This window comes from Zerene cesonia, chromosome 14 (assembly GCF_012273895.1).
Source record: "Zerene cesonia ecotype Mississippi chromosome 14, Zerene_cesonia_1.1, whole genome shotgun sequence".
Classification (NCBI taxonomy): Eukaryota; Metazoa; Arthropoda; class Insecta; order Lepidoptera; family Pieridae; genus Zerene; species Zerene cesonia.
The window spans coordinates 1,227,946-1,251,042 of NC_052115.1; the positions used below are offsets into that span (position 1 = coordinate 1,227,946).

Here is a 23,097-nt window from a genome sequence, read left to right on the forward strand (position 1 = left end):
AATGTTTATTTTAGTGTTAGTATGTTAACTATTTATATCTTTTATTGCATCGTATTATGCAATAAAATTATTTCTACGTGCTTGTTTTTATGGATGTAGATATGGGTTGTATATAATATATGATATAATATCTTTGAAACGAAACCTAAGTAGATTTTGACATTAACAATTTTTTATTAAATATAGCATAGACTATACACACACGACGATTTTTTTATCTTTAGTTCTTAATTTGCGTTACTTTTTATTATTTAAATTTAGGATAATCCAACGTGGAGAAGGAGTCATAGTTACATACGATATATTCAGGTACTACGCGGGGCGAAGTCAGAGCTTTTTATTAATTTTTTCTCATAAATGAACTTAAATACGTATATCTACGTATCATGTATGCATTCACACATATAACGTGTGCGTAAGCGCTCCGATCTAGTTAGAAACTGGGGAATTTTTCCCTCTATTCGTGATATAAAATTATTTTATTGTTCTTTTTATGGATAGGAATGTAGAGTTTTTATTGAGAAATCGGTCAAGTGCGAATCGAATTCGCGACTCTATCAACAGATATACATCACCTCTGAAAATTCTTATTACCTTTTACGGTTCATGAGATACAGATACACAGACAGCCCGACAGATAGACGAACATGAACAGTTTGTTTGTTTGTTGGAACGCACTAATCTCAGGAACTCTTGGTCCGATTTGAAAAATCCTTTCAGTGTTAGATAGCCCATTTATTGAGGAAGGCTTTATATATACCACGGGCGAAGCCGGGGCGGACCGCTAGTTAGAGTATTGTTTATGATCTTTTTTCGTTTTCTTATATGTAGGTAGTAAAGTTGCTGAATAATATCAATAAATAAATAAAAATGGGTAATTATTTATATAACCTATTTAAAATAAAGTCACTAATGTCTCGTAGGGGCGAAAAGTATCTGACTCAACAGGAACAAAAGAATGAATCGTCGTTCTCGGAATTTCAGAGATAGATCGATGAAATTGTTCTTAAATTTATTTTTAGTTAATTACACGTTTTCCTTGATAATAACATGACTAAGAAGACTAAAATATTATTATGTTTTATATCATTGTAAAGGTGCGAGCAAGATAGCAGGATTTATGATGTGGGTGTTGGAGTGAGATAACATTAACGCCATTTAGGTGCCAGTAAATGGCGGCTAATAGTTGAGAACGAGAAATTTTCTTGTTCAGAATAATGAATACTTTGGGGAAAATGGAAAGAGAATAAGGTACCTTAATAAATGCATGTTTGTTTCTGGTTTAAAATTGCAATAAAAAAAAAGAATTTAATATTTACGTTATTGTATAGCGTTTTCATGCGATGGACAAGTCGATCTATTTATTAAAAACATACAAAATTTTCAATATTGATATGAAAATAACTTACGTAATAACAAGACAGAAGGTCACATAAGTAGGGACTAAATAAATTAACCTACTTGGTACATCACACAGCTTTTTACGGTAGAAAAACTGAATTGCGAGACTTGGTTATTTTTACAGGAAGTTTTTGATTGGATCTATATATTAGCGAGCGTATGACTACATAAAATTTTTCACCAATAGTGCGATCACTACCGCCTATGAACATTCGCATACCTACTCAATGCCTCTGCGAATGCGTTACCCACTTTTAAGAGGTATGAGATAATAAGAAAGGATTGACGACTGGAAAGAATAAATTGCCTAGGAAGGGTGAGAAAAAGGAAACCGGCCTTCGGCTTATGACGTGAAGTTCATATATTAACCCATTAACAAACTGACAGAAAGAACGAACAAACTATGCAATTCCTTGCTGACTCTCCTCTATAAAAACTGTTTTCCATTAATAAATGATGATGATGACAATGATGTATGAAATGAAATAAATAAATGAATAAATAAATAAATAGGTAAATAATTTCCATGTATTCTGACAATTCAAAAACGATTCTAGTTGAATAAACAAATACGTGAGATTAAGTTTGCATGCAAGCTAACATGATTAACTAGTATTTCATGATATATTCCTGATATGATAGATTAGACGTTAAAACTTCTTCCTTTTTTTATTGAAAAATTCTTGGTATTACTGTACAATCTAGGTTACTTGTACATTCTTTAGAGTGGCGGTAAATGACGCAACATACCCGCATTATTGATAGAGCAGTGTTAGGTGCCAATTTTATTTGCTGAATAGTAAATATTGCGCGTTAAAAATTTCTGCTCAGGGCCGTGATTTTCAACCGACGTTCCCAAAAACTAAGAACTTCGTGGGTTTTCAAGCAACTCACTTCGATCGTTCGGAAATCGTTGTCATTTGGTTTTATTTTATGTGTTTTTAGTTGTAAGAATTTAGTGTGTAATGTCCCAACGACGGTGAACTTTTTGCAGAAAAAAGTAATAAAATCATGCATCCACATTGTTTCCATAAAAACACGAAATTTGAGTTCTTTCTTGTTCAAAATATACACAGCGTAACTAAGCCGAACAAGTGTACTTTAATATCTTTATTTACCTCACACTAATTCAATGTGTGTTTTTGTAATAACCCAAACATGGTACTGTTTGCATGCGCGAGAGAAAGACACGTGGCGTTCTGACGTATACAATATAATATAATAATAAATAATTAATCACATGACATTCTCGTTATGCACCAACATGTATGAAACACCTACATTGCTGTTGCCACACAAGCTATTTAATACCGTTTTACATAACATAAATGGATAATTCAAACATTGTTATCGTGTTATGTGAGCCATTTCTGTAGAACTGTGACGTTAGAAGCAACTGAAAGGAGAGATTTGGGGTGCCAACATTCGGTTGTTGAATTAATGCAAAACCCTTATATATGAGGAAGTTTCTTGGTACGTAGTAATACCACAGATAAGTAAATAGTTACTATGAAAGTAGTGCAGTATAGTAATGTATGAACTGTGGGTATAACACCTTCAATAATAGCGAAGCAATAGCTTTCAGTGCTCTGCACCACGCTGGTGGAGCCGAATATTTTATATCAGTAAAAGTCATATATCACATTGTATAAACAATATAAATAGATAGTAATTAAGACTGCATCTTTTTTACAAATCCAATCACTGCAAAATTGTTTATAATCAAACACAATAAACGTTCTCTTTAGAATCAGAACATGAATGATTTCGGAAAATTTCATGTGTGCGAAATTAATTTCGGAATGTTTCACCAATGTTGTATAATTTGCACAACGTTCCCACAGTATAGGAACTCCCAATGAATCACGGCTCGCGGAAAGCTGGCATGGTTATTTGAGGGGCTGAACTTCAGCGTATTTTTATATTAGTTTAAATGCTTAATTAATTAAAGTATAGGGAAAGGACGGAAATAAAGGAAAGGTCTAGAAAGCGTGAGAAAAAGGGAAAGGATGGCTCCCTCAGCTCTCCCACCCACTGAGAACTATTTCATGCCAATCTTCTATGTGGTACCTTCCCCGGTGAGAGCTGACCAAATCTGTACTGAAGCGGTCTCGACTCCTACACCAAATTTCTCTATCGTCTTCCATTTTGGTGTTCCCAATACAGCGACCAAGACCTCCTATAATTGATTTAACTTTAAGCTACATCCCGCACGCTGGCAGACGAGATTAATGATGTGGATCATGCACATAGAAATAATACGTAGTTAAATTTCGAACCCTGGAATTTTACACTGAAGTCCAAAGCTTAACCTTTAAGGCACCTCAGTTGCAAGATTATGAGTAAGAATTTATTAATTTCTCTTAAATTTTTGTAACAATACAGGTAATTTTTGAGTCATAAAGCCGCCATTTGCACAATTTTCCTGTTTGGAGTTATTCCTTTTTATTATTACATATCCAACTGTCCAATAGAGAACAAATAAATGTATAGTTTTTACTTAGTCTGACAATATTATTAGCCCAGCATGTAAAGGACTTTTTTCGCTTTAAATTCTAATTTTAATCAACTTCCAGCTCACTGACAGTTCTATATATATTATTATTTTTGCATTTTCCTTCTCGGATCGATGCAATAGTGAATATTATAAAACTTGTATATTCTATCTCGAACTTTAGGTATTCAGAATCTACAAGCATCGTTGATTACATGCTTATTAAAGTAGGTCGCACACTCACATAAAGTCAATAAAGGCGTCTTACAATTTGTGACGTTGAAATCCGGAAAATATAAGATCATATGATTCTGCGTATATATATTATGCATTAATTATATCTACGTCATTAACATATTGAATACCCAGCCCACGTCTATGTATATATGTTATTATATTATATTAGCCTTTACGTTAACGCTCTGGAGTCTAGAGAATCATTCTACCCATAAACTGGATAAAAAGGATGGGCACGTACTTAGTTGCTCGTACGTATTTATTTCGTGCTGTTAAACAGTAGTACTGAGGAGTTTTAAATTTTATTAACAAGGAAGACTTTTTATTTACAGGGGAATGTTTTGTTATTAATATATATGTACTGTTTCCAGTTTCCACGTACGTCCCGTACTCAAATTTGGAGGTGACATTTAAAAAACCGATCGAGATTTTTTCACTCAGGGTTATATAGTAATTATTTAGTTATCTGTGCTTGGGGCATTTATAATAATGTTCAACACAAAGAATCCACGTACGTAGCATTGATATAATACGGCAACTGTGCGGGACTTTAATTTCGAATTTTTGACGACGTAAGATCGGGAACTAAAAGCACGTGTAGGATTTTTATATACCTGACGCAATATATATCCATCGCCCGTCATCTAACTTGGGTAAGGTCGCGGCTACTTTCAAAATAAGCGCTAATTGAAACGGCACGCTCCTTGGCCGTTTACATTGCTTTTACATTCCGACTATGTTGATGTGTTGGGAGGAATTTGGAATATTTACTTCTTTCGGTTTCGACCGCATTCTTGAATCCAAATGGTTAAGGCGGGAAATTGGTTTATTATGTTTTTTTTTTTGTTTCGTTTGGATTTTTGTGGCACGAGCTTATACGATTCGCGTAGGAAATAACGCCAGTTACCTAATTTAGATTAATAACATATGTATTTAATTAATGCTATTACAATTTTATCATTAATGAGGATAACATAATCACTAGCGACTAAAATATTTCCTAGTAGGATTTGTCCTTAAGTAAAATTAACTCACTGAAATAAGAAAAAGTAAACCTTTCAGTCAGCGTAATTGCGGTTTGCGGTTAATTAAATATATTCCAAACATAACACAATAAATTTAAAATTCATTAGAATACTAGCATACCCGACCACGCGTTGCTGTGGCTGAGTTATTATTAAAAATATTAAATGATTGGGATAATTAATCGAAATAAAAACTATCCTATATGTCAAGTTGGATCCTATCCTGAAGTTGGACCAAATTACACATAAAATGCCAAATTTCATCAAAATCGGTTGAGTTGGTGAAGAATTCATTGGGAACATACATCATGACACTGGATTTTTAAATCATTAGAATATTGGACCGCTATAGGCTACGTCATTGTCTGCGCACGCAATCTTAGTTTTTTTTTCATCGAACCAAAAAATTTCAAGTGGGTTCCATTGATTCATGTTACACAAAATGATTCATGAGACTACCCGCAATTCTTTTTTTATCGTGTCATGTTCGGGGTTAAATAAATATGCAATATGGTATTGAAAGGATCTGTCCGCAGTGGGAGTTGCCACTGCATAAAAAGGAGAATAATACGTTCCAAGTTTAAATTCAAAAAAAATTAAAGATGTTACTATCGACATAAAGAAAATGATTGAAATTTTATATGCTGGACTATAACGACCCAAATAATAAATACGATATCTTTTATCTAATGGTCTAAATCTACCACGGGCGAAGCCGGGACGGATCGTTAGCATATTTATAAAAGAATAAGGCACTATAGGATCTAACATGACGCTCGCACACATTTATATAGACAACGTATCGTCGGTCTTGGCAAACATTATCGTCACACAGGGCCACACGCACACATGCTTATAACACGCGTACTTATTATGCTTAGAAAAAATAATACGCGATTAACTATAAATCTATTATTTGTATTGGAAAACAAATCACTCACGGGTGGCCGAGAGACTAGGCGTTGCTACGGTTAGGCAATATACGCAGGTTCGAATTCTGCCTCGTGATCAAATTTTTTCTATTCTTTCAAAATTTCTAATTTATAAAGCATTTCAATGCTATGAAACTAAAAATTAATTTCAAAATTTCTCAAACAAATCACTATTAAAATACTATGTTGCTTCATGAAAATTATAGCAAAAGATCTAAATGACAGCTCCTTTTTTTGCATGCGTTATAATCATTAAAAGAAATGAAGTCGTGATATTTTCTACCGTAATTTTAGCTTTTTTTTTAACATGATCTCATCTACTTTGTTAATACCAATAAATATGAGAAAACCTCATACATATAAACTTTGTATTCATTTCTTTAAGCTTAATTTAACATAATCAATATACACATTACACATTTCTTTCTTAATACCACTGCTTAAATATGTACTATACTCAAACTCTCTTTTTTAATACATTGGATCTTTATTTAATGCAGTAAAAAACCACACATTTAGTTCATGTAGACCCAAAGACATGCACATTTTCAAGAAACATTCAATACGCGACTGAAGTTTATTTCTCAGAAACTCCAGAAGATTTCAAGTGCATAATTATCGCTGGGTATCAATTGAATCATTCGATGTGAGATGGGGGTTCTTCATGCGTTTGTTTATTATTCATAACCTCGTACCGAGAAGACGTATTCGCGGATTGGATATAATTATATTATCTTTCGATGAACAGTGACTATTCCTTTCAACCGACTTCACAAAGGAGTAGGTTGTCAAGTCGAGTGTATTTTGAGTTTGTTACCACGTACATTTTTAAGGGGTGAACAATGTTTGTGATTTTCTCTTATTGAAATGCCTGCCTGCCAAATTTACCATAATCACCATGGTTTTTTAATAAACTTGATAGCTTCCTCTCCAGCTAGCTCTAGCTCCAATTGATAGCTTCATAAATTGTTTATTTATTTTATATTTTCTTACATATTTTCATATATCTATCATACAAAAAATAATGTAACATAATGCTAGTGATTGTTAATAGAAAACAAGTGGCAGTGGGTATTAAGTATTAATACGTAGAATAAACAAGCGTTTTATTAAGGCTTTTCCAAATGTTTTTTTAATACGTCTGCCTACCATTAAACTTCCTCTGACGAATGAAACTACAGTAATGATGACCTGTTCATGACGCAAATTGACAAACACGTTTGTTCTTTTGCTCTTTTAAGGGATTTACCCAAACCCACACCCTCGATATTGACGTAAACTGAAATCCTAATTTGAATTCGAATTTATTTAATGAGATATAAACACAATTTCAACATATATAAGTTCATTGTCCAGTATCTCTCCAATATAACATATTTTTTTGTTATATTCAGAAAATACCAATTCTGAAAAATTATTTTTCACTAATTAACATTCAGTCGTTATTCAAATTTGAAAAAAGAATATTGGTAATATTAAAATTAAATTTATCAAAACGACCTATTTACGTTTTAATTATAAAATGATAACATGGCAATAGAATTACGATCGTCACAATCCGTCGACGCGCTGTCTGCTGTCATCCAAAGCGCATCATAAACGAATAATAACAAAGTTTGATTACATTGCCGCCTTTTAACACAAAAGTTTAAATTCCCCAATGTTTAAAGAGCAATCGATAATGAATATGGTAAAAGTACGTTCGGTTAGCGTTTACAGAGTATTGGTAAAGGGCGCTACGCTCCAGTAATATAATAACAATATAGGCATATACTAAGAGTGTAGTTTGCTCTTTATACTAAATGCAAGGCCAAACCACATTGTTATTCATGTACTATTTATAACTTTTGACTTTTAGCAATGCATATAATTATATTTAGCTTAGTTTTCGACTTTAGTCTTTAAGGGCCTTATTAAATTCAATTTTACGATATAACCTAGAGTTCGTCAATGACATTCACAAAGAAACTATAACCTAACCATTAATTTCGTTAATAAATAGCTGCAATGAGAATCTCGAAAAATGAGTTAATGCGGAGAAAAAATATAATAAACATATCGATGCAATTATAATTATTTATCTTTGATAACTTGAAAGACTTCAAAATAAATAATATAAGTATTCCATTTATATACATATCCTATTATAACGTATTCTAAATTAACGAAGTACAAATCCTTGAGGTTTTTTTTTACTTAAGAACGAGACGAGAGAGAGAATAGAAGTAAAAAAAAGTAACAATAATCAAAATATTATAATAACTCTTCTTTTTAAAAATGTGACATCAAAAAATCAACGAGTCTTTTATCAGCATCAGGTTCCATATTTTCGACATTGAAAGTTTTACAATTAAAAACTGTGGATCAATTTGACCTTTATAAATAAATTTATCAATATATTTAATTGGAGTGATTATATAATTTTAAGTTTACAAATTGCGATAACTGGATAAACTAGTCATATTCAGATTTCATAAATGTCAAATTAGATTATGCCTGTTTCAAAATTAGCTTGTAATAATTAACATCACATGAGGTTTTCAATAGTCAATGTAACGTAATTAGTGACTACAGATGACAGTTTATAGAAACAAAAGAAGACAAGACGAAAGGTCAACGTCTGAAATTGTATATAGGTTAGAATTCTTTTTTATAAACATTAATAAATCCGTGGCATGCAGCTAGTATTTAAATAAGTCATAAAGAATTTTTTTGTCGGATCTGCGAAGATTCTCCATTACTCTTTGAACGCCTAGCGCCGGTACATAATAACTGACAGCAAAACAATGTTTGACGCAATCCCCTAGAGTACTGGGCGGAAGTCGACTTATTAAAAATAGCTTAATAAACCGTGGGCAAAAATGTATTTGCCTCTACCCATTCAGGAATTTTGGTCCATAAAATTTATTATGATCTCTGTTTGTTTTTATAATCTTTGACGTGCGAAGCTCAAATAGTTTACTGTCTTGTAGATGTTGCAAGATTTACATAGATTTGAATGGTATAAGGCTGATATTATAAAGATGCTTTTAATATGGGAATTGTGTACGCTTTGGTACGAATTAGGCCAGCTTGCACTGGGGAAGGTAACTCACCCCCATAGAAAATTGGCTTCAACAGTAGCATAGGAATGTCACTGTGTTTCGTACTGTGAGTATAGGGAGACCCGCATCCTTTTCCTTACTTATATATCATATACTAGCTGCGCCCCGCGGTTTCACCCGCGTAAGACCGTATACCGTTGGAATATCGTGATAAAAAGTTGCCTATATGTTATTCCAGTGGTCCAGCTGTCTACGTACCAAATTTCATTGCAATCGGTTTAGTAGTTCTTGCGTGAAAGAACAACAAACACACACACATCCTTATAAACTTTCGCATTTATCATATTAGTAGGATTATCAGATACTTCAGAAAAGCGGGCAACGCATTTGCAGAGGTCTTACTTATGCAAGTGTACATGGGCGGTGGCGACCGCTTACCATCAGGTGAACCACTAGCTCAGTTGTCCACTGTGACATAAAAAAGAGCTAGCTCAAACTCGCGGCGACGAGACGTGTGAATTTACAGATTTGTGTGAGAAATAAAAACCATACATGGAAATTATTAGGATTCTATTAGAATTATGAAGAATAGTAGCTGTATAATTCAATTGTATCCTTATCTACCCGCTAGCTGCACTCTGCGGTTTCACCCGCGTAAGCCCGTATCCCGTAGGTTGTCAGTTGTCCAGCTATCTACGTGTCAAATTTCATTGCGATCGGTTCAGTAGTTATTGTGTGAAAGAGTAACAAACATACACACATAAACTTTCGCAATTATAATATAAGTAGGATTAAAATATTAATGAAAACTAAAATAATATTGGGGAGAGGAGTACGTAATACTAAAGTCAAAGCGACAGTTTCAATTGTATTTTTGTATGTAATTTCGTATTTTTTTCAGTCATCCTGTCCGTCTGTTTGAATCATACCAAGCGTAGGTTTGAACACAATGTTCCAATTACCAACTACGACAACGAAATGAAGAACAGAAGAGGAATAACAATTAGAAGGGTCGATGAAGAGTTATCGTTTAACAATATAAAAACTAAACTGCCTTCAAATTATCAGAATTAGACCACATTTAAATTGTGGGCACTACGGAAGCACTAACTAGCAAATAAAAAACAACCGTTAAAAATCGATTCATCCAGTTGATAGTCCTGAGTACCTCTTTATTCACAGTCGGTTGAAAGGAGTAAGATTATACACAATTTTGTATTGACCTGACACCTGATAGTCCATATTTTTATATAGTCGGTTACAAATGTTAGGAAACAAACAAATAACATTAGCAAAGTAGACATTGTACATGCAATGAACAAGTATTAGTATTATGTAATCAACACATGATTCAAAACAAATAATCACTTATGCTATGATCAATACCGGGATTTCCTAATTAGTATGTGCATTTAGGTCATACGTGCCTGTACGCAAACTATAAAATGCTTATTTTTTGCTGTAATCGCTTTTAAATTACCGGGAATAAGCGATTTTGAACACGCCAATTGCTATCAAACTGCTGGAAAAGCAAGAAGCAAGAGAATATAATTTTAATATGATGAATGAATAATTATAAGGTGTTTATGACTTGGAAGGCACGAATTTTAATCTTAACGTTTATTTTCCTTTCTTTGATATTTTGACAAATATAATTGTAGCCTAAATTATATTGAATTTATTTCTTCTTTAGGTTTGTTAAGTTAAAATAAAAATCGTTCTAGTACGAGTAGGACGCGCGACAATAAAGGTTCCGTACAAATAACCAACATAGCAACTGCAAAAACAATGCGTCACCCATCCAATTTATGACCTTCTTCTTATAGCCAATAGCGGTAACAGAAATTCATAATCTCTGAAAATTTTATCTGTATAGCTATCCTGGTTAATGAGATACAGCCTGGTGACAGATAGACAGTGAAGTAGTTTTGTGTGAAGGTCCGGATCCCAATAAATATAAAGCCTGCATAACTTTACGCCTTCCTTGAAAGATAATGTAATATCTTCATTATAAGCCTTTTTGCGATAATTTATTTTTCTAATAATCGAGGAATCGAATTAATTTTAATTTAATCTATAATTATATTAAAACCCTATTTATTCATCTATTACACTCTTAAAATTATACATAGAAGAAAACGTAAAAAAAAGTGTGTTAAAAAACAGAGTACAATTGTTGGGCGGCCTTCTCATTAGAAGTGATCTTATTATCATATTTAGTATCTAACTTAGATTTCTCAAAAAAACACACCACATTCACCGACATCGAATTGCCCCGTCCTTTCTTAGAAGCTATTTGAAATGCCTGAAAACTAAGTGTTTCCGTTTTCAATGTCCTTTGTTCAGCAACGAGAAAAATTATATTTTAAAATGAAATAAGTAAACTGATACGCTGCTATATGCTGTTATGTAATGTAACATGCAAAATCTTTAAAAAATAAGGACATTATTCAAAATACAGTGTGAAGTCATATAAATAAGATATTACTACTATGTACGTTATTAATTCTCATCGTAGACTGACAAAAAGTTGGCGCCATTTAAGTAAACAGATAAAAAATGACTCCGCGACCTTCAACCTGAAATTACATTTTGTTGACCTTAAACTTCAAATAAGAAATAAAAAAAATATATATAGATTTGAGGCTAGCTCGGTTCATCTTTTTTTTCCTAATGAATCATCAAATTATATAACTTTGAGTTATGACTAGAACCTTTAAATTTAATAGATTATACAAATTACATAATGGTTAAGTGTGGGGATAAATAATATATTGCTGTGTGAAAAGGCTTTATTATAATAATTAATATCGTTCAGATAAATTAATGTTATTACTAACTATGATTAGTTAATATGTATAAATCTTGTTGCCGACTTTTACATAAAATAATTAATTTAATTTACTCAAAAAAGTATGTTAATACATGACAAAATTTTTATGTAATAGTTCAAAGCAGTTTATAGTTGTAAACTTATCAATTAAAATTCGAGTTTACATTTGAGACAGTACATAAAGTTTATGTAAATACAGTTTATATAACAATTTTCTACAACAAAAGTCACCAATAGCCCTGGGGGGGGGTACCACTGTAGATTCTTAAATAGGACCTAATGACAACAACTATCTATCCAACACTAAAAAATCACGCCAATCAAAAATCAAATCAAAAGGTTGAAAACCCATGGAGTTATCACGTAACAAAACAACAAACAATTGAATTAGGAACCTGCTTCGTTTGGGAATGTGGGTTAAAAATAGACAGTAATAGAAATTACATCCATATATACCTACCAGTCATTGAAAAATTCTATGATGCTGAACTATAGATAGGATTAACTTTCACACAAAAATTGCAAAATTGACAAGAAGCTGTCAAAATTAATTAATCATACGTTATGCCTATTGTACTCTGAAAGTGTTAGTATTTAAACTTCACCTCACGGTAACTCTAACTTTCAAAAGATTCAGCAATTTCTAGTTACGAATGTACAATCTCACAAACTTTCGCATTATTCATACCAATGTCACTTGTTGCTAAGCCTACCGCTATTAATCAGTGAAGAGTAAACGGTAGACCCAACGAATAAGGCTCGGCCATATTGAACATTATTTAATGCTCGCCCCGGCTTCGTTCGTTAAAGCCTATTGTAATAAGAGTATTTTTTATGTAATAACGGGCAACTGAGCTGGTGGTTCGCCTGTTGGTACCTAAGCGATCACCACCGCCCATAAACATTCGCAGAGGTTGTGCCTCTGAGGATCGCTGCCCGCTTTTAAGGGGAAAGGGAAAAGGAAAGGATTGACGACTGCCCAAAAAAATGGACTGGAACGGGTGGGAAAAAGGAAACGGACCTCTGGGTAATTTTCTAATAGTGAAAGTTCATATATCAATATTTATAACAAACAAACCCAATACAATAACCTTTAAAATTTTTAACATAGTTAATATATTTAATGGTTAATATTGCTTATAATGATAATAGCGAGCGCATCCACGTGTATGACGAATTTTTTAATACTTATTGAAAACCGCTCCGAAATGTGTCTGAAGTTAGCGGGAACAAACTCACGAGCGAAATAATACGAACATGCATACATTTATGGTCATCTTATACATTTCACTGCTTCAATCGATAAAGGAAAATTTCAAGATGAAACCGACATTTGCAAGAACTGTGAGGAAGTACCACACCTCCACAGAAGATCGGCGATAAAATTAGCAATCGAACGCCACTGGATTATAAATAGGAAATAAATAATATAATTCTTAAATTTATCTGCACAAGTCGATAACATATCGAGCAGTGGATATGGAGAAAGAAAACAGTGAGCAACCGACATGACCGAGAATTAAAAGTTCACCGACGTATGACATCTGCGAACACGCACTTGGCCAGCGTGGTGGATTATAGCCTGAACCCTCATAGGCCTGTGATGATGACTGTTCTATAACGTATGGCACACACATAACAGAGGTATGACTGGGAGCCTAGTAGTATAAAATTAAAGGTCCAAGAATAAACTATGTGACCGCGCCTTTACAGGAAGCAAATGACATGTCAGTATTCAGTCAGCCGCGAAGTCCCGTAATTAAACCCGTATTAAATATAACTGTCTTACTCTCTAAGGCATAACGAATAATTTTTTTCGTTATAACTTCATGCTTTCAGCGCGAGTCGTAAATCATTTGCAGAACTGTTAAACTCTATCGCATTTATGTTCCGTTAGAAAAAATGTTTAAATAAACTCGTGTAAATTTATGGTAACAAATCTAAAACAAAGCAGCAGTAGTTACATTTTTAATTAAGCACGATATATTAATTTGTTCAAAGTCTATATTTATCAAGAAGTGCTCAGTTTATCGTGCAATTATTAAAACTTTAAATTCTAGAGTCCACTCTAATCTTTTAGTTAAGATAGACTACAGGCAAGGTTTTATTAACAAAAATCTGTAAAAATATTCTGAGTGAGCTGTGATTTTTGTATCTATAAAGTGAGAATTATTTCGTGTTACATAATATACCCAATATAGATATATATATATTTTTTATTTACATATTTTTTATTTTACACCTGTTTAACTGATTGATTTTCTGTGCAGACAGTAGGGGATCAGCTGATCATCTGGTTTCTGGCAGACCATGACTTTATTTTTTATTCATCACCAGGAAATAAAAACCAACACAACTCTACGTTTACACGGTACTAAGAAGGTGGTCACATCTGTCCATCTGTACATTTTAAAATAAAAGCAAATCGACCCACTGCTTAGTATTAATAAATATGTAGTTTTTTATGAAAACTATGTTATTAATATAGCATAGTTTCATACCCAATTCTAATTATAACACCCAATCGTTCAAAAATATAAATCATCACTGTAAAAAATACAGTAAATCAATAAATGCCAAACAAAAACCCGTTAAATATAACCCTAATTAACCAATAAGTATGCTATATAAATCTTCTCACGATTCTGTCTTAACAAAAAAAAAAAACGGGCAAAAAGTAAACGTATCAAATAGTCAAGCGTGTAACCGACTGTGAATATTTTATATTGCAAAAAAGATCCGGATATGATTTATAGTAAATTATTCTAACAACGTTACAGCGGCGCCAGGGCATTAATGATTCATTAAAATATCTTTTATTACTACATATTTATATTATTATTACATTAATTTATGCACGAGTTGATTGACAAGGTTCTGTGTCATCTTATGGCATGAAATATATTTCAGTGCGTTAAAGCGAGGGTTGAAAGAAGAATTGATGTTGAAAGTAAATGGAAAGCTGTGGTTCTAAGATAAGGATTAGGATTGGTGGATCTTTTATAGTATACGAAGCAGTATAACAACGTTTATTGTTCATTATATAAAATACAAGCTAAACCGGCAAATGCAATTCTGCCCTACACTTATCATTTAGTTGAATGAAAAGTAGATTTAATTTTTAGTTTTATAGCATTGAAATGCTTTTATAAATGATAAATTTATTGAAAGAATAGAAAAGTAGATGTTGGCCGATTCTTAGACCTACCCGATAGGCACACAAAATTTTATGAACATCGGTCCAGCCGTTTCGGAAGAGTATGGGAACGAAAATTATGACACGAGAATTTAATATATATGTATAGACATTCATAAACATTCATAGAGACTATCCTCTTAAAATGCAATGTGTTGTAATAGGAAATATTATAATTCAATTTTATGATTTAAACTTTGATCCGTGTTAATAACAAGCATGAATATTTATAGTTTTCCAAACCAATTATATAAAAAGAATATATTTCATTGGCTGTACTTTCATGTATTTTAAATTTTAGGTTATAATTATATTGCATTGTGTAGGTATTACCTACGACAATGCAATAATTTATAGCAAAAAACTAATTGATCGTTGTGGATAATATTTAAATAGAAATCAATCAAATGACTGCAATAAATAACGTAAAGCGAATTAACTGTTTATTGTATCATTAACACATCTCAGAGGATAAAGTATTCTGAGAAACACCATAAGATGAATTATAGTCATTTAAACTGATGATTAAACCTCGGGTGACGTAAAATGAATGGACAGTTTTTGAAACCATGACATCTAGATTTTGAAAACTGTTTATTATATATTATCTAGGTAATCATAAAATTACACAAAAGATCACGTTTTTTTAAAATAACAAATGTTTATTGCGGAAATGAAATTTTATTGGGATTTAAGAGGTTTTATGTAGAATTCATAATTTTGAGTTTACGGTGGTAACGTCACTTTTTATGGCTTTGTTAAATGATATTGATGAAAGCCTACTAATAAAGTACTGATTCGTTGATGAAAGGATTCATGAGGATCACATGAACCAGTCATTAATTAAATCCAAGATATTTGATATGTATTCCATATTGAGTAAAAAATGTACTATAAATTTCAAAACATTTTGTTTTATATAAAGATTTCTTTAATTTCGCGTAAGAAATATTGTTATACATTTTATAATTTTGTAATACATACAGTATTATATCATATACTACTATAATTATAACTACTAACTAATTTTAGTAATTAATGATTTTAGGATGTAATATCATCATTTACGTAACATAAAAAAGAAACACCTATGCCTACATAAAATACACAACACAAATTAAATAAATGCAGATGGTTCACCTACACTGAAGTCATATGAATCAATTAATTGTTGCATAATGTTTCTAAAAAAGATTTTTTGGTCAAGCACCAACGCATAAAACAAAAATTTTGGAGAGTCAAAATTATGTTAAGATTATGCCATTGAAGCATCCGTAATCTATAATTTATGTTCTAAAAATTAATTTTGTTCACCAATTTTAATCTTAGAAATATCGAGGGATATACGTAATGTAATATTCGACAAAAAAAGCACAGTCTTGGAGGTAGCAGGCACCAGCCTCGATAAATCTAAATCACACTATATTATAAATGTGAAAGTTTGCTTGTTTGAATGTTTGTCCGTCAATCATGTTGAAACTGTCAAATGGATTTTCACGAAATTTGATATACACACAGGGTATGAGCTGACTTGGGATATAACAGGAACCTTGATATCCGGACGAAACCGGGACGAGTGTTTAGTACGACATAACTCTAAGTACATTCTAGTGCGTAACACTAGGTAATGCACATATTTTCTTAATAAGTCAATTGCGTGTTCTGATATTACCGATGCCATTTATAAATCTCACCTATACATGGCGGTATATTTATTGACTCATAGACAATATATTAAAGTTCCCTTTGACTGACGCCGATAGTTGTAGACCTTCTGAGAAATCAACTTGCGGTTATTTTTATAGATCATTTTAAGGATTAGGTATAACGTTCATTTATCCGTATCGTTTTGTCCTGTAGAAGGTATATTTTTAATTTTTATCTATCGAGCTGAACATATAAGGTTTACTAAAATCAAATGAAGAATAAATCACCTATATGGTATCTATAGTATTACAATGACAGTTGTAAAAGGGACGACACCAAGTCTTGAAAATTGGTGCTTTAAATATTACTGGCAAACTCAACAGATAACATAAATTAACTTCAATTTAACTCAGCCTAAAAGCAAAATCGTTATTCATACATTTTTAATAAGATTTCATCGATTGAGGGGTTGTTTGGTTTGTTGTTTTCATCCTTGCTTGGAGCCCTGGGGGGTTGTATCTAAACACATAGAGTCACATTTATACGTTTCTGTATTATATTATTATATTATCTGTGATACTACTCATATCCATATTTGATCTGTGCAACAGTGAAGTGGTTTTCCACAATACGGCTAAATCAAAAATAATTACTTTATTAACTACGTGACGTCTGACGACTATTTTATTCCTATGTTTCCATTGCATTCTTTCATGGAAATTTGATGACTTGTAAGTTTCCTACGATATTTTTTTAAATGAATGATAATTGTCGTGTTTTTCGCAGTGTATTATTTAGATGGAATGTTTGAAATATTTGTTAGAATAAACATAATTGTTGATTTCGTGGAAACATCCAATAAAAAAAATCTTAACTGTTTAACAAAATATTTTACAATATCGTCGTCATCAGCCCATATATGTTCCCACTGCTGGGACACAGGCCTCCTATGAGGGTTCAGGCCATAATCCACCACGCTGGCCAAGTGCGGGTTGGCAGATATCACATGTCGTCGAAATTTTTGATTCTTGGATATGCCGGTTTCCTCACGATGTTTTCCTTCACCGTTTTAAGCAGTGGTCATGCTATCCACATGTGCAGATAAATTGAAAAATCAATTTATTTCCTGCACGCTCACCCGGTCTCGAACCCCGACTTATCGATTTTGAAGTCCGAGGTTCTCACCACTGAGCCACCACTGCTTTTTACAATATACTTCATATGAAATACATTAATCCTATTGAGAAAATTCCGAAAAAGTTTCTCAGAACCATGCATTATATGGTCATCAAAACTACTTACCATATTCAAAACTAATGGCTAAATCCTACTATCCTACTAATATTACTATAAACGCGAAAGTTTGTATGTATGTATGGATGGATGGATGTATGGAATTTCTCTTTCGCGTGGAAACATCTTATCGTATCTGTATGAAATTTGGAACAGAGATAGGTTATAGCCTGGATTAGCACATATGCTTTTTACCCAGGTACTTCTCGAGAGACGCCACATTGTACCTATTATTCCGTGGCCACGGGATACAGCTAATATCAAATATTATCTTTCTACTTTGTCTCTACAGAGTAAAGTAGTAAACGTCTTTTTTTCAAAGCTATTACTACCCGTATTATTATACTACTCTTTGGCTATTACGCGCTACAATGTATGTCGTAATAAATATGATTGTATGCAACTTATTAGTAAAATATGGTAAAATATTGGATTTACCGAAAATAATAGTCAGATATAATTATTTTCGGTAAATCCTTCTAATTTTAAAGCAATGCGAAACTGGCCGGCAAACAGTTGGTCTTTCTTCCACCATATGATTAGTATAATATTATTATGTTATCTGTGATATGAGTAGTTTTTTACTCGTATGCTTTCACTATACTACGGAGCTATGATTTTTATCTCTGGAGACAGGTAGCATAGCATAGCATGTTGTAATAACTATAATAGATTTTATTTTTATCATAGATATTAAAACAACAATTTTTGCATTCGAGCGAGCATGAGAGAAGAGTTGGCTTCAGAAATATTGTTTGTGTTGAAATTTCGGCCAAGATTAAATAATGCTTAACGCTATAATTTGTGCCATAGGTTAAAAGATCAATTCGCAAATTGAATCTTAAAAAAAAACCAATCAAGACAGTTTCAAAATACCTATAACCTAAACGAAATTAAATAAATTGATTTGGAATTGATACCTACCGTAAAAACTAATATCGAAACGTCAATTAAAGCGATAATATTTGTACGGGTTCTTTAATTATAAGAACAATTATTCGAAGTTTGTTTGAACGAAACTGACCAAATTTTCTGAACAAAACAATAATTAATTAACCATAATTGATTATTGATCCAGTGGTACATTTATTACGTAATATCTGTGTCCTCTTTTAAATGACTTACTGGCTTTACTTCGTTAATTTTTTTCTTGAACGAATGAGTTTTTTTTTATTGCTACTATTTATTAATTTTCAGTTTTGTAACTTGATAAAGAATGCTGTGGTCTATTTATAAAAGCGCCATCTTACGGCCAAACGTATTATTACGTTGTGGTATTGGCTGCAAGTGACAAGTTGGATGAATTGACAAATGACAAGCTAATAATTTTATCTGTTCTAAGCATAGAAGGCAGAAGTAAACATGAAATAGGTACCTAGTTTACTGTGCAACAAAGTTCAACAGCTGATATCGGCAGGTCAAATTGAGAATAAATAATTATTTATAATTAATATTTTGAACAAAAATAATAGTATAATGTAGTAAATGGCAGTATAATGTGTTTAGTGTTTAGCATAAACTTGAACGGTGTGTGCGTATATTTTTGTGAAGTTAACTTTTTCGGATTTATAACCTCAAAAAGTAAACAAACAAGTGCATAAGGTAAATGACATTTTTATGTATTTGATAAAACGAATGTGTGATGGAATGTATGATTTTTTTCTATCATTTTGTAACTTCAAAGGGGCCAAAGTTTACAATTGATTTCACGTTTTCTAGTTAGCACTGGGTTTAATGAGATAGTGGTAATAATGTCATGTGTTAATTAGTTATTTATACTGTTTCGTGGATTAGAACTGCTTGATTCCAGATTAGAAACGCACAATACTTTACGTTTGTTGATAGTATGCGTAGTTTTATATCATTCATCGATCAATCCTTTGCAGCAGTAGGTGTTCCATAATATTTCAATTACGGACAGAGGTAATATTTATATAATATTATTTTTTTGTTTCTCATACATTATAATATTACGAATATTATACAACTGTCGACTTTTACTATTTAAAAAACAATACAGATATTTAAGCGAGTACTAAGCAAAAAAATACTTTTCTTAAATACTTAGTTATTATTTTTCCACAAATTTATGATTTTTGCTAATTTTAAATTTTTAATACAAAATCTATCGTTATTTTTCACATTAAGTACATAGGTACTCTGCCAATATTATACTACTAAATTGTAAGAGAATTTCCTGTTTGGTACATGGTTATCGAATTATATTCATAACTCAAACACAACTCACCTAAAACGTTATCGCATCAAATGTATAGAACTCGAGTGACTTAACAATGAAGTCGATTGCTTCTTTTTCTTCACACTCGACGCCAGTCGGTACGCAGGCATATCCGTTGCAATGCACACAAGAATATCTCTTTGAACATTCACTAACACTGCATCCCTACGAAAGTCAAGTGAAACAAGATGGTAGAAACAAGTTTCGTTATCTATTACCACGAGAGCGCATCGTTCGTTGTTGTTTCGGTCGTTGAAGTGATCACTGGACGGCCCACGCGAGGATGTGGGCAATAAAATGCGGCACTAACGCAGAATTGGATAACCGAGGATTTTTGTTTCTGGAATTGAACGTAAATGCGCATGGGAGCGAAAGAAACGGACTCTTAGCATTGACTGGACTGCGCTTCGGCCGTACAGGATACGACCCATTAGGCAAAAGAGCGACCATTATTGTATTGTCGTGGGTTTATCGTATCGCCTGTCTCCTTAAATTGCCGTGTACGATATATTCGTGTTAGTATTGAAATTTGGTCAGAAAGTAACCATGACACGGGAGATGTGATGAACAATTTAATAAGAAGAAATTTAATAATTACATATTCTTGGATTTTTAGGTGTATGAAGTTGTGTATTAATGTTTTTTTTTTACATTTAAAATGAAAATTGGCCGATTCCATTTTCAAAATAATCCAAAAATATAAACGAAAATAAAACAATGATGGGATTGAATAAAGTCACGGGACCGGATCCTGTGTTACTCACGCTCGTTTGTTCAATTGGACAGTTAAGTAGCGAAGCTGAAGCCAGCCATTTCCGGCGCTGTTTCACACAGGAACTAAGGGAATGTGTGATACTAGTGGTTTGGGAAAGGAAGGCGATAGTTATCGAAAGAAAATTAGCTGACACAAACCTTGGCTACGTTTGACCTGTATGAATGAAAATTCTTTATTGCGTAAAAAGTAAAAAAAAATAATCATTCGCAAAGGGCGGCCTTATCGCTATGTAGCGATCTCTACCAGGCAACCCTAACAATAAAGAAAAAGAAATAAAAATGTAAAAATTGGATGTAAAATATATCACAAAATATTAAGATACGAACCAAACACTGTAAATCCAGTGCATATACAAAATAAGCTTATAAGAACAATAAAGATCCTAGAAGCGTTGGATAAATAGAGAAAAAATAAGGCATCTTTCTTATAAGGATTTGTTATTTATACGACTATTTTTCGTTCACATTCACCTATCTAGAATACTTATTAATGGAGTAGGATAATGTCAATATCGACATTCTTTCAAAAACAATAACAGGGAAACTTTGAAGGAAAGAACTGACATTTGTGCGTATACTGGTTTAGCGTTAAACATTACAGTACTGGTTCATCTCAGGAAAAACGTAGATGTTATAGTAGTGTTCATTAAACCTAGCATCATGATCTCCGTAACACACTGGATTTAACTAACGATGACATAAAAAGATGTTGCGTCGACTAGCGATGGTAACACTATAATGGCGATGAAATAAGAATCGGATGTAACGGAACTGAAGACGATTTGTTACGGTCGAAATCAAGGATAGCAGCAAATGATGTATGAGGTCAACTTTAAAAGTATTATTTATTTTGAAAATAGTTTCATATGAGAGGTGATATGACTAGCGTTGGTTTTGCTGGGAAGGCTTATTTATCGTTATATCCGGATTCCTCTGGTATTGCATGGAAGCGTTTTCTAGAATTTATCAGTTGGTCTCTTCTCTGAATTTTTTTGTTCTTGCTCCTTTAAACATATGATACAATTTTGTTTAGTACTGGCGCTATAGAATAAGGCATTCAATTCATACAACAATAAATATTATTTTATATTAATAATTGATAATAGACTTTGGATAAGTATCGATTATTATCAAAATCATTATAAATAAATCATAATTAGCAAACGTACGTTATGATAAATTTCTGAATTTTCCTCTATGTTATATAATCTTATCTGTGTATGTTAATAGTAGTTAATTAAGTTCATTTACTAATTAAAATTTAAAAAAATTTTAAAAAAATTTTAACCTTTTCGTGAGTCGTGGGCGTTTCAGAGCCAATAAATATTCGATAGTAACACGTTTTAAGTATGTTATTATTTATCTTATAACAAGCGAGTTAATAACTATGGTTATTTGCAATACTTTCATCACTTAGATTGTCTAAAACTATAGAGTACTCACTCCAGTTCAATTCATTGTTAACTGTTTCATTAACCTTTCATTTTAGACAATAGCAATGTAATATGTTTCGCTAAAATTAATAATCAGAATTTTGAATTTGATATGTGTAAATTTTGAAGTTGCTTCACGCAAAAGGTATGAGTTAAAATACAGTGCCCGCCACTTGAATAGCCTCATCGTCAAAATTAATATTTCACATAGTAATATAAAAAGGAGATATACATCAAGCATCGTATATTAAATAAAATAGGAAGCCTTGCAATACCAAATAAATTTTTTATTATTATCTAATCAGAGTTTTAAGAAACAACGTCAAACAAATAATTGCCCCTTCCACTTGAATAGCCTCACATGCAAAAAGATATTGTTTAATTATTAAAACTCGTTAGTTTAGTATTTGGTATATTTTCCGTTGGACCTTATTAGTTCGTAAATACGATTAGGTAGCGATTTATGTAAATAATGTATGTAATTAATGTCCACAGAATTCCAAGCAGTGTAAATAGCTTGTATCAGTTCTTCTTTATTACCATACTGTT

The 23,097-nt window shown here is 32.3% G+C and overlaps 2 protein-coding genes across 4 annotated transcripts in view; one reads left to right on the forward strand and one right to left on the reverse strand.

Moving 5' to 3' along the window:
* LOC119831674 (CHH-like protein) overlaps positions 1-23,097 on the reverse strand; it is a 56,628-nt gene that overhangs the window by 29,472 nt on the left and 4,059 nt on the right. Inside the window, exon 1 of one of the 3 annotated variants that reach the window (XM_038355122.1) lies at positions 20,351-20,708. The exons of the other annotated variants lie outside the window; for them this stretch is intronic. The gene's annotated coding sequence lies outside the window, so the exon portion shown is untranslated. Of the gene's footprint in view, positions 1-20,350; positions 20,709-23,097 lie in introns of those variants that run through there. 3 annotated transcript variants of the gene reach the window in all.
* The window catches only part of LOC119831673 (peroxisomal leader peptide-processing protease), a 21,911-nt gene continuing 18,278 nt past the window's right edge, over positions 19,465-23,097 (forward strand). The window contains exon 1 of the mRNA XM_038355119.1: positions 19,465-19,704. The gene's annotated coding sequence lies outside the window, so the exon portion shown is untranslated. The remainder of the gene's footprint in view (positions 19,705-23,097) is intronic.